Source organism: Convolutriloba macropyga, chromosome 5, assembly GCF_964194025.1.
Source record: "Convolutriloba macropyga chromosome 5, txConMacr16.3, whole genome shotgun sequence".
Classification (NCBI taxonomy): Eukaryota; Metazoa; Xenacoelomorpha; order Acoela; family Convolutidae; genus Convolutriloba; species Convolutriloba macropyga.
Window position 1 is genome coordinate 72394405 of NC_134472.1, and position 15323 is coordinate 72409727.

The 15323-nt window shown below is 37.0% G+C and overlaps 1 protein-coding gene across 6 annotated transcripts in view; it reads right to left on the reverse strand.

Annotated features, from left to right (window-relative positions):
- LOC142339617 (uncharacterized) overlaps positions 1-8835 on the reverse strand; it is a 111081-nt gene extending 102246 nt beyond the window's left edge. For 4 of the 6 annotated variants that reach the window (XM_075389784.1, XM_075389782.1, XM_075389783.1 and 1 more), the window contains exon 1: positions 7843-8835. The gene's annotated coding sequence lies outside the window, so the exon portion shown is untranslated. The remainder of the gene's footprint in view (positions 1-7842) is intronic. The other 2 variants (XM_075389785.1, XM_075389786.1) reach the window with 2 other exon arrangements.
- Between the last annotated feature and the right edge of the window lie 6488 nt (positions 8836-15323).

Sequence of the window (15323 nt, forward strand, 5' to 3'; positions counted from 1 at the left end):
GAACAAAACAGCAAAAGAAACAAATGAAAAAAATTTGCTCACTTCACTAAACATGTCTCATCAAACATTCAGACAATTTCTGTTAGCAACAAACCCGATAGATTAGTTATAATCAATTCTATGAAAGCAACAATAACTCCAAAAATATATTTTTTAAAGCAAAAATATAGCTGTCCTCGATATTTTCTCTTCACTAAAAATAACAAAAATTGATACAATCGAATCATAAGTTCTCAGAAGCTGATGAAAAAATTCACCCCAGAAGTGTTCCAGAGACTGAAAACTATAAGAAATAAAAACGTCTAAAAAGATGTAAAATGTCAAAATAGCCCCCAAATTTCATAAGTTGAATAAAAGCGTATCATGGTTTTCAAAAATGCTGGCAAACGCTTATTTTCTGGTTAGCAAATAAGAGAAACAAAAACCGACTAACGTCCGACGATTTGCTCTCGCGCGACTGCCGAGACAAAAAATTAAGAAGGGACAAACAATCATGGTGCAGAAACTTCTGCCTAGTGAGGGGCGTCAAACCCGCGAAGATTACGTACGTTCAACTGTCAACAATCGGTTTTACTTTAGTAGCAGACTTAATACTTTAAAGCGCGCAATTCAAATAACTAAAAAAATCAGAGTCGAGCATGAAAAAGACACTCGAGAAGTGAAATCAGAAACAAGTTCTTGACGAAAACATTAAGGAATGTTTACAAAAAATTGTTTTAAACTTCGTTCGAGAGCAACTAAAAACCAATTTTCCAGAGTTAAAATGGACTTTAACATGCTATTCAGACACATTGAAAACAAAAGATCACTATTAAACTTCTTCGAGTCGCAAAAAAAAAACACGATTAGATAAACAATATCCATATCGCTATGCGGCTATTTCGAAACAGTAATTTATTTCTTGATCCTAATTTTGAATTATAGAGCGAAACATTGGCTTAATTTTGGGTTTATATCTTGGCACCGATTGGCCCTCGTCAAAGACTAAACAAAATAACGACTTCAAGTATTGTTCAACAAATGCTGGTACCAAAATTCTGTGACGAAACACTGTCGACAAAAAAAAACAAACATAACCGACTAATGTCGGACTAATTTCTTTCAATCGACTCGCGTGCGTCTGGCTTTTGTTTTAGTTAGCCTAGCTTAGGGGGAAATTGCGCTCAGTAAGGTGGGGGGGGGGGGGGATTAGACATCGAGGCAAAAATAAGCCAAAAAGAAAAAAAAACGTACCCAAAGGAATGAGCAATATACTTTTCCACCATTTTCCACTGCACTGATAAATTTAGCGTTTATGTACGTAAAATCACATTAAAACGACAATAAATCATTTGTCAAGAATAATTATGATCTATTAATAATATATGGAAAACGTTTCAAACGATCTTCTGGTTTCGCTGTTTAGAGATATGTCAAAAGAAAAACGTATCAAATACGTACAATAGAGCTTAAAGTGCCCGCCCAAAATACCGCAAAATAGTATAAATAGCTTGCAAAAATTATTCAATTATGTATTGAATTTGCCAAATTTTCAAAGCTTACTAGATTTGCAAAATTGATTTTGAGAAACTAATTACATTCTGCTTCAGTTTTCCGAGCAAAATCTCAGAAAGCAACGTTTCCCAAGAATGATAATGAAATCAAAACACCGTTTTCATTACAGGTTCACGTTCTGAGTGAGCAGCACTACAATGGCAAAAATGACGTCATATCATTATCAATTTGAAAACGAGGTCAACGGGAAAACTGAACGACAGAGCACATCAATTTTACAGATTAACATGCAAATGTTTAACATTTGGCTATACTCCTTAAATTTACTTTAAAAAATTGAAATTTCCTATTTTTCTTGAAATAGATTTGCTATCACATTTTAAACTATTATAGACTTAGCAGTCATAACACTTTACGCAATTGATGCTAGATCTAAGATACAAAAACGTGATGAAGACTGAAAACAGGTTGTAAATTCCAAATTATTTCCTATATTACAGCAGCCATTAACAGACGTATCATTGAAAAAGCATCTTACTACGCAAAATGAAATGAATCAATTTAGAGTAGTGAAGTCCGCTAAGTTTGATAATCCAATCCAACAACTGAATCAATCATTATATTAAAATATTTTGAATCTATTAGAGCAAAAACTCAAACAACTGAAGAAAAAAACCAAAACTTAAAATGTTTATGATTTGCATATTCACAGGAGGATAAAAATTAAAACATCTCAGCTGTTTTGGAGAATTTGTTCAAGCCCTTCCAGCTTTCCCTGAACTAGGGTCTGTTCGCTCTTAATTGTCAGCAGTTCTGAAACTAAGAAAAACACAATCCGTAACAAGAGCTCTGCAAACCGTGTTCATATGACACACACGTTTAAGCATGAGACATCACATTACATGCGTGATTAACAAGATCTTTACCTGTCTAGACGACGTAAACACTTCACATGCTGACCGAGCGTGATCAAATCCTTCCCGTAAACAGAAACAATCAGTCAGGAGAAGTCACTCAAAAATTATCAGCTGCCAAACTGATCAACCCTTAATTACACAAGCTGATATGAAAGTTGTTCAGGTAGGATTTAAGAGCAGCTGTCATGTAAGTTGCGGCAGAAACTAATTGACAGGTGATAGTTTTGGCGTGCCTTTTCTCACAGATCGGCTCTGATCGCGTGAACACAACGGGAGGAAAGCGTGAACCCTTTCATATTAGAATTATTCTATCACAGCAAACATTGTTTTGTATACAAGTATTAAAACGAAATTGCAACCCATTTTTTTTAATTTCAGATCTTTTAAGCAAAAAGAATCAAACCACGCGGAAAGCGTGCAACAGAAGACCAAATAATTGCATATAAGTTTGCTAAAACTCAACACCGCTTTTCAAAACAGAAATGACACTAAAACTTTAATGTTACTTAAATAATGCTAAAAAATTTTGAGCCCCACATTAACGCACCTGCATCCACGTTTATTCCATTTTGAATGACTATACGACTGATAAATTTGCCTAAATAATGAAAAATCATTTTGGATGATGTTCAGCTCAAATTGTTTCAAAGTTAGTTTCCCCATAAGAGCATTTAAATTCTAGACTTAAAAATGGCAAAACCCAGATTACAAATTTGAAAAATTATTGCCGCAGTTCTCTAGACAAAGCAGCATTTGAACACAAAAACATTAGTCAGTTGCAGTTCGATTAACAACAAACTTAGCTGGCAGATTGCCAAAACATAGTTGCAAGAGTTTCGCAGATCAGTAGTCTCAAAAATATAACAAAAAACAGATATTTCTCAAATTTTAATAATTACTGAGATACTATAATTTGATTAAAAATATTTATAACTTATAGCTGCTTCCATTAGGCGCTCCCCAATAACCTTCAATTAGAGTTACAAGTACTCAGTTGACCTCATCTTGAATTTAGAATCAAGCATAAATTCAAAAGAGAAAAGCATTAATATCAAGATATTTGTAACCTCAAACCGACTAACGTCGGGTGATTTGCTCTCAAACAACCGGCGAGCGGATGGCTTCGTCAGTAGCTAGCCACGGTTTAGTGAGGCTAGCTTTAGATTAATTGAAGGGGCATGAGGTGGGCGCAGCGTGGAGGGGGGGGGCTGCACCGGGCGGGGGGTCTGAGGTGGGTGAGTGGGGGCAAAGGGGGGTCTTTGGCTGCACGAGACCCTTACGGCCAGAACAATGTGCAGGCGTGAGGATTGTAGGTGAAGTGAGGAGTGGGGCTGAAGTAGGCGGGGGGGGTGAGGGATATTGTGCGAGGGGAGGGGATGTGGGTTGGGGGGTCAACCTCTAAGAACAGCCCTTCACCATAAGTATAAGCCTCCAAAAGTTTCTGTGAATGGCATATTTGGAGACTAGTGAGCTGAAAAGCTCAAAGAGCGCTATCCCGTTTTTGAGGGCAAAACGTCAAATGGGTCAAACGAAAAATCGGTCAAGCGAACATTGAATTAAAAAAAAGACCGAAAGGACTATTATAATTGCTACGAACTTCGTTTGAAAGCAATTAATAAACTTATAAAACAGAAGTTCATAGAACACCATATTAAACCTCTTTTTTACCAGAGTCTACAAACATAAACCGACTACCGTTGGACAAACAGCTCTCAATCCAGTGGAGTTTCGCAGATCAGGAGTCTCAAAAATATAACAAAAAACAGAAATTTCTCAAATTTTAATAATTACTGAGATACTATAATTTGATTAAAAATATTTATAACTTATAAACCGACTACCGTTGGACAAACAGCTCTCAATCCAGTGGTGTCCAATATCAAAGGTGTCCAATATCGCCAAGATCAAAGAATATTATCCAAAACGGTCAGGCAAAAATTTTGCAAAAAAGACCAGTTTACAAAAGTTGCTTCAAACTTCCTTTGATAGCAAATAATTAGCCAACACGCCTTAATCGTTGTCTCAAGGAACCGCAACAATAACAGCCTAGTGTAACTGAAAATAGACTGGCTTGGGAATGCAATGTTCCAAAATCAGGAACTACCAAGATCAAAAGTTCCTGCCATTACAGATATACTTGCTATTACGCAGGCAGAGAAGTCCAAAACATTATCTGATCAAAAATTTGAAAAAAATGATAATAAAACGCTAGTTAAGGAGCACCCTATTTTTTTTTTCAATCTCATATAATGCATGGTATTAACGATCTCCATACTTGTTCAACTTGAAATTTCGCTATTCTCCTAAGAGATGTTTGGCCAAAGAATGTTCTTCCTTATTTCACAAAACTAATTAAGCAAATCTATCAGCTTCAAGTGTGCTGATTTATAGTCTTGAGCCCTTCCGTTTGAAAAGATAGTTATCACATTCACTTTTTCGAAAACAAAACCAGACGGCTAAGGCGAGACTGTGCGTAGCACAGAAAGTTCCCAAACAACGTCTAAACTTCGTCAAACGCTTCTCCGTATTCTAAGTGAAAAATTTTTTGACTACAAAATCTTCAGTGACTACAAAACAATTCTGAACCCTCATGTTGACATAAATTAACGAAATGAAGTATCAATGGCGTTATTAACCATTTTGCAATTTGAAACAGATTTTTACAGAAACTTCAAGTTTAAAAAAGCAATTGAAAATTTTAAGTCAGCAAATAAAAATCAGAGTAAAACTAACTATGTCATGGTTTGTCTTTTCGGCAAGAAGTTAATTCCAAGTTTTTCTTAATTTCATGTTTTCCATATTTGAAAAATTTTAATATTGTACAATTAAAAGAAAACTAAACAGCGGTTTTTCTTTCTTTTCAATAATATTTACGTTACAAATCGAAGGAAAATTATGAAACTTAATTTTCTAAATATAATGAAATAGTCTCGAAAAATAGAGCCATCAAACTGCACCCAAAAAAAAGTTGTTCAGGCAGCCAGAAAAAAACCACAAGATGAATGAAAAATTTCATTTTTGTGTTGTCTTTTCCTCGCTCTCTAGAAAAGTTGTTTTCTACAGTTTTCATGTACATAAGTACTATGACAGTTGTTAATTTGGATTCAGTTTTCTGAACACAAAACAGCAGAGAAAAATTAAAATTTAGCAAAAAAAAAACAGTGTCGAAGCCGTTAAAACAATCTATTTCGTGAAATTTAATATGTAATCAATAGGGCCTTCTTTGAACACCAATAACGAGATATATGACCGTTCAATAATGAGACTAGGTAATAAGTATAATAAAAGAACAAAAAGAGAAAGTTAAAACCTGTATGTTATTTTTCAAAAAAACTTAATTCAAAGGCATTAAAACATTAGCGAGCAAAATAAATGCAAAATTAAGTTCATTAATTTCTCAAACAAAAGCAATTAAGATCTGTAACTAAGAATATGCCATACGTCTACAAAAAAACGATAAAAAAACAAATATCAAAAAAAAAATAAACATTTTGCAAAGAACCGGTATCGAAGCCGTTAAAACAATAAGCAGTTAACTGAAAACCCAAAATCATTTCAATTGTGCTTTTCTCTAACACCAATAATTTGATATGCACCTGTAATATGCACCTGTGCATACTTGACCTGTAGTTAATGAGACTAAGTATAAGTAGACAAAAAAGATCAGCAAAATGCAAAGAAAATTTCCATACATTCTTTTTAAAGATTTGATTTCGAAGTCATGAAAAACTGTAAATATCAACTTAAATCAGTGAAAGCGGTTTCTTGTTCTGCCATAGGACGCCGATAACACCTGATATTGTTCAGAATTTATCATTCGACAACAAAAACGACAAACGAAGTCAAAATTTCATCGAATTCTGCTACAACACGAAGACTAAAAACTATAAATGAAGAACTGATGCCTTCAGTTTCGCCTTCTTTTAAGATGCCAATTTTCAGATAATTAATATGCCAATTTTGTTATATCAATTTTCTGATATCTGACAATTTTGTGATATAAATTGTCAGATATCACAATTTTGATATCTGACAATTTTTCTGTGAAAACTCGTAGTATCGCAGCAGAAAACCATTACTTAGAACTTAAACCCGCATTAAACTTTAATTCATCAGAAACACGATGCGACCTGTTTTTGCTGACCCGAAGCTACAAGTTGGCCAACAAAGAGGAAAAAGCCGCAAAGCTCATCATTGTTTATTTTAGAAAGATGTTTTTACAAAAGTGAAAACCATAAGCTATCTAATAAGAAAATAGATAAGTTCCCTTGAAACTCTCTGACAAGCCAATTCCATCTGGCATTAGTACGCCTTGATTCATATTATTCTGTAATTATTGTAAGAAAAAGCAAAAAAGGTGATTTAAGAAAAATCAACTAATTGCAATCCGAATTTTTTTGGAACGATTAATTCAAAGCTAGCCTTCCTATTGCCTTTCGTCTTTTGGGAACACGAAATTGTTCACAAAATGCTAATGAGTTGATAAAGATTGTTTCAGCGCTTTTTAGGGATGTTAATTCGGTCAATGCAAACGAAAGAGACTAAAGCTTATTTCGTGTCATTTTTGATGAGACTGAATTTTGAAAAATTTTGGCCAAAAAATTGGATCAAACATTTCAACAGCCCCCATTTGTTTTTAGAGGTGAACCCAACAACACTATCGTTGCCAATTCTAATATATTTTGAAGCAAAATTGGCAACAATTGCGTAAAACTATGGAAAATGTGAACAGTAAGAACGAAAATCAGTCAAATGTTCACAAAATTTTAAGCCCCGATAACTCCGTGGAAAAACGAAATCAAAAAAATCTTTTCAGTTCTATCTTCTGCGCTGGACGGGCTTTTTAATGATACCACACACAACCCTCTACGACGAACATGTTGATCGGCGAAAATTGACTTAACAAGACAAAAAAACCGTTTGAGTATATAGTTCCTCCCCCACTAAAGTGGGTCGCAACAAAAATGGTCTAAAAGGGAAGCGCGAGATTTCAATAGTCGCATAGCATGAATCAACAAAAAAAGTCAAACTCTGTTTTCTGAGAAAGTCACAAGACAAGAATATGAACAGCCCACAAAAATGCAATTAAAGCCTAATTTGATGCAGAGCATTTAAGGGCGAAGACTACTTAAAAAATTAGTTTGAGAAAGCAAGCATGAAATGACGCGTTTATAGCGACACGATACCTTTTCGTATTTGGCCATTTAAAAAAAAACTTAGACGCACCTTACTCTGTACGGAAATATACTAACGCAAAAATTTTTCATGGTTAGTTTGTTTTCAGGTTTTTGTGCTTGATAGTGTTAGTTTATACACTAATAATATGCATACAAAAATAAGCTAGCATTTGTATTTGTTGCTTCAAAACATGTAAAACTTTAGTCACGGATGAATTTATGGCATATTTAAAATGTCATTTGAAATAGCTCACCTTCAAGTAGGGTTCGATTCATGGACACTTAATGGCTCAATAGCAATGGTGCATTGTAAATGGACGAGTCTATAAAATCAAACACAACACCTATAATTTTTCACTCAATAATGAACTCCGTTTCACGATCAAAGACTTTTCGGTTGCCTTCCAACATATTTCTATAAAATGGTTGGCAAGAATGTTTATCAAAGCGGTGGTATAAACTTGACTGAAAAGTTATTTTCGCGGCCGTTAATTTTGCTTGTAAGTTCACAAACTGTGAATTTGTTTCCCTTGTTTTCTATCCAAGCAAGGAGTAGGAAATGGATCTAAGGCAAGTTGGGCGATTGTGCGCTCGGGAAAAACAGCTGGTTTGGCGTGACCGTGATAATTCTAGATAGGCCCAAGGATAGAGAGAGAGAGAGAGCGCACGGGGGACAGAGAGGGCGAGAGCGAGCTTTGAAGCAAATGCGATATAATAACTAATCAAAATGTGGTAGTAGTGGATAAAGAAAGGGGGACTCGAATATTATTAGAAACAAAACTGAGCCGCTGAGAGAGAGAGTGGAGAGAAAGATAGATAGAACAAGAAGACACGGAATGGTATGTTAGGTAGAATTAATAGTTGGTATTGGTTGTAGTATTTAGGCTAAAGTAAAGTGGCACAGTGCGTATAACACAACAGGCAAAGAAAAAAGAAAAGAGCTAGTAGCTAGCTCTCTCTAGCAAGCTACAACTAGAAGTAGAGAACGAGAGAGAGAGAGAGGAGGGGAGAGAAAGAAATAGAGAGAGAGCGAGAGAGAGAGAGTTAAGTAAGTAACTAGGAATGGAAGAATATGTTGGACAGAAGAGAAGAATCTAGCAAATAGATGGAAAATGGCAGGCTACGTTACACACCATACAAAACAGACATAGAATATTATGGCACGAATATACAAATAATGGAAGGACAGGAAAAATCGAACAGGCATTAAGCAATGGAAAACGGATTGGTCCAGCCTCAAGTGATTTTTCTATCTTTTTCATTTTCATAATTCAACACTGGCTCCTTTCATTTTACTCTATCCTTAGCCTCTAGTAAAGCGAGCGAGGAGCGAGGGAAAGGAATGAGAGAGAGGGGTGGGGGGAGATAGATAGAGCTAGTAGGATAGTAGAGTAGGGAATAGAGCGCTAAAGCTATCTTGCTTACAGCGAAATATCTCCACTACAACCAACACGCAATAGTTGTTGCAGCTTGAAAGGGGATTAAAGCGCGCAACGGGTGGAGGCACGTATCTTAAAATAATTGTTCACAGCACAGAAAAGCGAGAAATAGAGAGTACCTCTCTCTCATTTTGCTTCTAGTTTTAGTTCCTTCTACCACCACCACCAACAACAGCAACACCACCAAGCACTCTTAGAGAAAGAGTTAGCTGCTGGTTGGTAAGAGTGAAATATACATTGGTGGCTGTGGTAGTGTTAGTGACAGAAAAAGAGAGAAAACTAAGCACTACTTTCGTTCAATCCCTGCTACGTCAAGTCAAGTCAAGTCAGCCCCACAAGTCAATCCGCAGCTTAAATCTTAACTTCACAAGTATCGACCAGGCAACCAACTAACGCACTTACTTACTCAGTTCAACTTTGCAACTGCAATTTAAATGCATTCGATTCGATTTGATCCCAGTCCCACTAAACTTAGCTGGCATTTTAGGGAATCACTTTTTCCACGCTTTTCCTGACTGGTGTGGCACACGCTTTTCCCTGCCACTCTCTGTAGCAGCCATAAATCTGCATCAAATATTGCAAGGGAGCTTCATAAATCCTATTTGCATGCTAATTTTCCGCAATTTAATCCACTGTCCGGCTTCGCTCATTTGGCATGCAAATGCTAAAGGAATTGAGGCATCTTATGGCATTCTAATTTTAAAAATGAAGAAAAAATATAATGACGGAGGAATAGTCCCTACCCTTAATTGACCTAAAAATCAGCTTGCATAACTTAACTATTATACACAGATTGCCTCAAACCAGCAATCAAATTCGGTGGAAGTTTGTCAGCGTATTCAAGGAGTGTATGAAAACTTAATTTCCATGCCGCAACGAAAAATCAAATAGCAAGTAAAAGGTTGCCTCTCAACGAATGACTAAATTTCTTGATCAATCCAGGATCAGAATCTTCATTAATATTGGTTTTCAATCGCTGTCAGGACAATTTAACCAATTCCATATGCCTTTATACCCAATGCACTTTGATATGTTCGTTCAATAATCCGACAAAAAATTAGCAGTCGCTATTACACGTATGTTTAGCATACTCAAATGGATAATCTAATCCCACGATCGGTTGTGATAGTTTCATATCAAATCCCACGGGCCGCTGAGGCATGGAATTAAATATCTCAAAACATACGTGTAACAGTAAACTTTATAATCACACCGGCGTAAATATCCTAAAACAGATGTTAATCACTTATAGGAGAAACAGGTTCAGATGGCTACAGTTTTGAGTCTCAGCAGAAAATGAGTCTCAGCAGAAAATGATCTTTATATTCCATTAACTGAAGAAGTTGGATTAAAACTTTCGAAGAGGCTGACTCTTTACAGATTACCCGCTCTTAAACATTAGTTTGCAACTAAAGAGAAGTCTCGAAAAAACTTCAAAAATATAAAATAAATTTCATTGACAACCGGAAAAGAAATCCGTTCCAAAACGTGCATATTTTGGGGTACAAAATACTGGTTATATAGGACTGGAGGAAAAAACTGAAAATATCATTTTTATTTTCAATTTTCAAAATGCGTATTTTAGATTTTAAATTTCTTCGTGATATTTGTAGGCTTCCTTGGCTTCTTTTGGGCAGCACTTGACCAATAAACGTCGAAAAACAATTCTGCGGAATCTAGACCCCACAAGCCATTTGCTTTGACGTTAAGTCGAGCGTTTTCATCAGTGCTAGTAGATTTGTAGTAAAAGCTTTCGCCTTAGCGCAGGACAAAAGTAACCAATATTTCTCAAAATTGATAAAAAATTTTCAGCGAACAATAAATATTTGATTGTTCTGATGAAGATATTTATATGCACTACAATGATGTTATATTCATAGTTATCGACAATTCGTTTTACATCACTACTAATATCCTAAAATTGTATTGAAAATAAACAGGTACAAGATTTCTTCAATTGTTGAAAATAAGAAACGAATCACTTTCTATCAAATTGTTTTTTGTATATCAAAAACTATTTTCACTTAAGTGATCTCGGATAAAAACTGCAGTTATGAAACCATTTCGCTAATTCTTAATGAAGAAAGTTCAAAACGAAGCTATCGCGCACTAAGGTTCTTTTTCCAAATTGAAAAACTTCAGAAAAATAATAATCTTCACGGTGTTAAATTCCGGCAAAAACTGACAAAATTTCTTAGGAGCTTTTAAGAGTTACTTAGTCGTTTCGTGCTCAATTTGCACTGTTTTTACCTCCTTTAAAAAGGACCGTGTACACCATCCGGCAACGATGAATGTAGGTCCGAACATAAGGGATGATGAGCAGCACTTAGCCAGATGCTGCACTCCAAGCTGTTCCCCTCCAGACAGTGTAAAGACGGCCCAGTCACAAAAATAACTACGGTCATTTTTACAAAGAAAATGTTTCAAATGCTTTGACAACTTTTTTGAAATGTTTTAAATGCATTTTCAAAAAAGTTGGTAAGTGCGCTAGTCAGTTTCTCCTAAATGCGCCAATTAAGATCTACTAAACTTCTTTTGAATATGCGTCGATTTATATGAAAGTCAATAAAACTTTCTGAGCTCGTTGACAAAAGTAAGCGCTTAAAATCCAATTTTAGATGGTAGACTGCCTGTTCTCGAAGTCAATTGCATTTTGTGAGTTTACTTTTGTCAACGAGCGTCAAGTTATAAAAAAAACTGCTTGATGTCTTTATTGACCTTTTGAAGCATTTTCAACACCCTGCTGTAGGAGATCAGAGAACTGGGGGTGGTGATCCAAACGTTCAGGCCGTATATGCTTTTGGATACCAACTAATATATAACAGAAGTATTCGGGTACTTAATGTCACCCGGCTTTAGCAGTTGATTCTCTCAGTACGTTTTTATCGGACTGACCAAAAATTGCATATTACTGCAGAACAGATCAAAATAAAAATTTTTCTAGACTTTACTTGAGAGCAATTGAAGACACATACTTTTCATTCGCACTCGGGTCTTTTTCAGGATCTTTTCCGTTTGTGCTCCCAGTACCTTATGCCCCCCATACACAACAAATTCTTTCAACACAATATTCCAAATCATTATGAATTGAGAAGGTGATGGGGACTAATAAATTTCAAACAACTGGTGGCCTGAGTCTATTGTTATCTCTTCAAAACCGTCAATTAAGAGAACTCTCCTCCCCCTTTTAGGGTAGACAGTCAATTCGCGGCGGCAAGTGAGCACTCGGATCTTTATCAGGACCTTTTCCGTTTGTGCTACCAGTGCGTTATGCCCCCCCCCCCCAGTCACAGAGCAGTGCCATAACATAGCAAATCATTATGTAAAAAATTGGAGAAGCAATGATGACCACTTGCGACAAAGTGGAAAACATACGCAGCTGTCGTCGCCGTGGACAAAACCACGAGCGGGAAACCCAAAGGAGCACAAAATGCGACCAAAAGCACAAAAGGCCCAAAAGTCAAATCACAATATCAACCAAAGTTTCAGAATCCAAGGGTTAAAAGAAGACCCATCGAAATCTAAAGCCGAATATTTTGTTCCAACGAACTCTGAACGAAATACTGTTTACGATTGGAGCTGAGCCACATGTTCTTGAGTTCAAAAGACTAGGCGAATTCGACCCCGAGCGAAAGAAACCCAGACCCCTTCTGGTCACGGTAGCGAACGAACATCAAGCACGCCTGACCTTGGCAAAAAGTCAAGAACACAAGGAAGATCTCACTCAGCGAAACATTTACTTCCTGTCTGCTCTCTCGCGAGAAGATGCAATGAAGGAAAACATCATTCTGAAAACAAGACGTCAACTACTCGACCAAGGCGTTCCTCGAGAGAAGTTGCGAATTCAAAATTTGGAGCTGTTCAATGATAGGAAGAAAAATCACTTAGAATCTGAGAAAACCGAGTCTTCATGACTAGGTTTCCTCAACATTCTTCAACTCAACACACGAAGTCTGGTAAACATCGACCGAAGAGAAAAAATTGTCAATGCAGTCCAAGTAGCGGACTACACTCTCATATGTCTTTGCGAAACCTGGCTGAACGAATTGATCAACGACTCCGAACTACTTTTAAACGAATACAACATTTATCGAAGCGACCGTACACTCTTGGGAGATAAAAACGCCCACGGCGGTAGCCTCATAGCAGTGAAAAACTCTCTAAACTCTGAGAAGATCAATGCGGATCTTCTCAACTCATGCCTAGCCTGCAAAATTCAATTAGACAGATCTGAAGTGATAATCTGTTCGTTCAACAACCCATCAAAAGGTAGTGCATACCGATAAGATATCAACGATTTCCAAAAATTTCTTAAAAACATTCCAAAGTCAAAACAGGCCCTAATTGGTGGCGACCTGAACTTCAGCTGGAAAACAGCGTGCAGCACTAACGAAGAAGAAAACGAGATCATCGAAATCCTTGACGAAGCCCTGTTCAGAAAAGCCATTGACTTTCCGACCTGTTCAAATAACATCCTTGACGTGGCCTTCTATCGCTACTGTTTTCTTTTTGCCAAAAACGATCAGTCTTTCTCCAGGACATACGACTGCACTGACCACGATGCGATCCATCTTTGATCGAATGCCCAGTAACTGAACCGCAACCCGTACTTCAATCATTCAGGAGTTTTGGAAACGCTGACTACGACGGAATGAATAAATTTTTTACAGACAACCCGTTCCAATTTATTTGCCATACAAACGTCAACACAATGTGTGAATAATTTTACCAATATGTCGACAAAGTGGTTGAGATGTATGTACCTCGAAGAACCAGACATCGCCAAAGCCTCCCTCCATGGATCTCTGCATTCACGTCAAATCTTATGAAAAAACTGAAAACGCAGAAAAGGCTCCTTGAAAGGAAACCAACGAGTTATCGGAAAACAGCAGTCGTGAAGCTGGAGAACTTGGTAACCGAGTCAGCCGAAGCAGACAAGAAAGACTACCAGGAGAATTCAATGTCCACAAGAAACACTGAAGTTATATTCAAACACATGAAAAGTCTCAATAAATATCCCAGCCTTCCGAAGCAAATCGTGAGTGGTGATAAAGTGAGCACCATTGTCCACGAACAAGTCGATATTATGAACGAGTTCTTCCATTCAGTTTTTCTCTCCAAAACAAACATTCAGCATTTCTGACATCGAAACGAAAAACCCTACTTTGACAAACTTTAACATATCGATTGGGATCATACATTCCCTTGGGTCCGAAAGGGACATTAATAAATCCAGGTGCACAAATGGACTCCCTCTGGCCTTCTTCAATAAAACGTCACGAAAAATCTTGGCCGTCCTAAATAAGCTCCTGAAGGTGATAAAGAAGCAAAGAAGGATACCTGACACATGGAAGACAGCCGCTGTGACGCCAATTCACAAGAAGGGAGACAGACGCTACGTTCAAAATTACCGTCCAGTGTCCCTACTTGACATAGAAAGTAAAATCCTGGAAAAGTGCAACTACGTGACTCTTTGCGACCACTTTGCCACTTTTTTTTGACAAAGCACCAGCATGGATTTGTTAAAAATCGATCTGTTTTCACAAACATGATTACTTTCCTGATAAATTTCCACGATGCACTTGATAACGATCCAAACTCAGAAGTTATTGCGTTCTACACGGACTTCTTGAAAGCTTTCGAAAAATTACCTCATTTTGAGCTATTAAAAAAGGTTGCAATTATTGGGGTAGGAGAATGTCTCCTGCAAATTCTCATGGACTAACTAAGCAACCGCATTACAACGTGGGTCACATCAAACAAGATGAAGCTGGCAATGGACAAATGTGCTCAGATAACATTTCGAGAGAAAAAGCATAATTTCGATATCGTGGGTGAGATTTGGCAAATGCAGATGCAGTAAAAACTTGGGAATTCACATCAAAGATGACCTGAGCTGGAGTAAACATATAGAAGAGCGACTCAGGAAAGCTAACAAAGTACTATACTTCCTCAGACAAAACGTCGCAGTACAAGTTAAACCACTCATCAAACTTGGGCTTTACAAATCACTAATCCTTACCGTTTTGCTTTACGGCTTCACCTGCATAAACCCATTACAAACCGAGCTACAAAACCTCAAATGGTTTCAAAAGAAAGCAATGAAGTGGATCACGGGAAACAAAGGAGTGATTTATATCAGTCAACTTCGGCTTCTCAACTTTCTCCCCTTGCCTATGTTTCTCCAAGTGAACGACCTACTTCTACTTGCAAAAGTCATGCATGAAAGCTTGCACTGCATTGAACTACATGACCTCGCCAGAGCCAATGGACGCACAAGGGAAGTCTTTCGTTTC